General features: G+C 42.7%; 1 pseudogene; it reads left to right on the top strand.

The window, feature by feature from the left end:
* The first annotated feature begins 311 nt into the window (after positions 1–311).
* Positions 312–429, top strand: LOC126417431 (5S ribosomal RNA; annotated as a pseudogene).
* Positions 430–2,288: the final 1,859 nt, after the last annotated feature.

Genomic DNA, 2,288 nt, shown 5'->3' with positions numbered 1-2,288 from the left:
AGATACTAATCAGACCCCTACAACGTTTCGTCAACGTCTCCGGTGCCCTCGCTGAAAAAGCTTTGTAATTGGAGCTCAATAATAAAAAAGTTATGCTTTTTCCAATTGTGTCACGTTTTCAATCCACATCCCATTACTAATCCATTACATATGGAAAAATTACGTATTTCATTTTTCCATTCCCAGCGCCGGATATGAAACTGGTGGCCAAAATTTGAGCAAACGTTTTTCCAGCGTAAATCGGTTACACATCAACGTGTCAGAATATCTAACAAGTTCCGATAATAACCGTCCACTATGGACCTCTTTGTGGCAACGGCCTTGCCGCAGTGGATGCACTAGTTCCCGTCAGATCACCGAAGTTAAGCGCTGTCGGCCGTGGCCGGCACTTTGATGGGTGACCATCCGGGCCGTCGTGCGCTGTTGCCATTTTTGGGGGTGCACTCAGCCTCGTGATGCCAATTGAGGAGCTACTCAACCGAATAGTAGCGGCTCCGGTCAAAGAAAACCATCATAACGACTGCGAGAGCGGTGTGCTGACCACACGTCCCTCCTATCCGCATCCTAAGCTGAGGATGACACGGCAGTCGGATGGTCCCGATGGGCCACTTGTGGCCTGAAGACGGGGTGCATGGACCTCTTTGAGTAGGTGCACTTTAAACATAACCACCTGGTGTATGTGATCATAAATAACCTGTCTTTCAAAAGCCTGTAGCCATTTCTGCCTCACACTATTATACAAGAAAACAACGAGTGAAAAAACATTGAGCGTTCCGAAATGTCACTTCACGTAGGCAATTTCCTTGGTTAACTTCTGAATGTACATTGTGTCATAAAAGTTTTGTTGCTTAACAGAATTATATCGTTCGAACAATTGTGGACGTACAGCACACAAAAGCATCTGTTGACAGTTTAAAACGTCAGCTGTGTAGACTTCCCCGTTTTGGCGACACCCTGGTCAAGCAGCTAACTATTTACATAGACTGGGACAAAAATGTCTAATTATGTAAAGGAAAAAGCTACTAGCCTATCCATATACTGATATACTGTAAGTGGGTGCATTTCGAATCTCACCACTGGTCCACACAGCAAATGCAAACTCATTTAAAAACTCTAAATATGTATGAACAGGACTGAAGCAGAGCTTATCGACATGGAGTTCGCCAATTATTGACGAACACGAAAATTGTCTACGGGCAGTAACCCATATCTGCACTAATAGTATAAAAGTGAAAGTAAATCTGTGTTACATTATCACTACCAAACCGCTGAACAGGTGTTACAGATATTGAAAAGTGCGTAACATCACATATTTATTGATTTGGATAATACAACGAAACTAGGAAAACGATTTATTATTCATTCAAAAGGCTATGTACTCAGATTATATTCTACGTAATATCATTCAATGTAAAGAATAAAATGCTTATACAATACTGAACGTCATTAATCCATAATTCCGTACTAATATAATAAAAGTAAAAGGAATTCTGTTACGTTTTGAGGACTAAACCATTCAATCGCCTTTGATGAAATTTGGCATGGATATAGCTTGAACCACGAGGAAGGGCATGGGATACTTTAGAGAGCAGGAGGGTGTATTAGGGAATGAAACATTTCTTTTTAAATCAATGAACATAAAACATGATGAATCCCATTAAATATTTTGTACAGTAAGGCGACAAAAATCATGGGATAGCGACATGCACATATAGAGGTGGTGGTTGTACCGCGTACGTAAGGTATGAAAGGGTAGTGTATTTGCGGAGCTCTCATTTATAAACTATGTGATCATAACTATCCGGAAACCCTATAAAAATACGTTTATCATATTAGGTGCGTTGTGCAGCCACCTACTGCCAGGTACAGCATATCAGAGACCCCAGAAGTCACTAGACACCGTGAGAGAGCAAAATGGGGCGCACAGCGGAGCTTTCGCACTCCGAACGTGGTTAGGTGATTGGGTGTCACTTGTGTCATACGTCTGTAAGCGAGATTTCCACACTCCTAAACACCCCTAGGGGCACGGTTTCCGATGTGATAGTGAAGTGGAAACGTGAATCGACACGTACAGCACAAAAGCGTACAGGCCGACCTCGTGGGTTGACTGACATAGACCACCGACAGTTTAAGAGGGTCGTAATGTGTAGCAGGCAGACATCTATCCAGATCATCACAAGGAATTCCAAACTGCATCAGCATCCACTGCAAGTACTATGACAGTTAGACGGGAGGTGAGAATACTTGGATTTCATGGTCGAGTGGCTGCTCATGAGCCGCAAAATTCC

The sequence above is a fragment of the Schistocerca serialis genome, chromosome 8 (assembly GCF_023864345.2).
Source record: "Schistocerca serialis cubense isolate TAMUIC-IGC-003099 chromosome 8, iqSchSeri2.2, whole genome shotgun sequence".
NCBI lineage: Eukaryota > Metazoa > Arthropoda > Insecta > Orthoptera > Acrididae > Schistocerca > Schistocerca serialis.
This window is presented reverse-complemented; position numbering and strand designations above follow the sequence as displayed.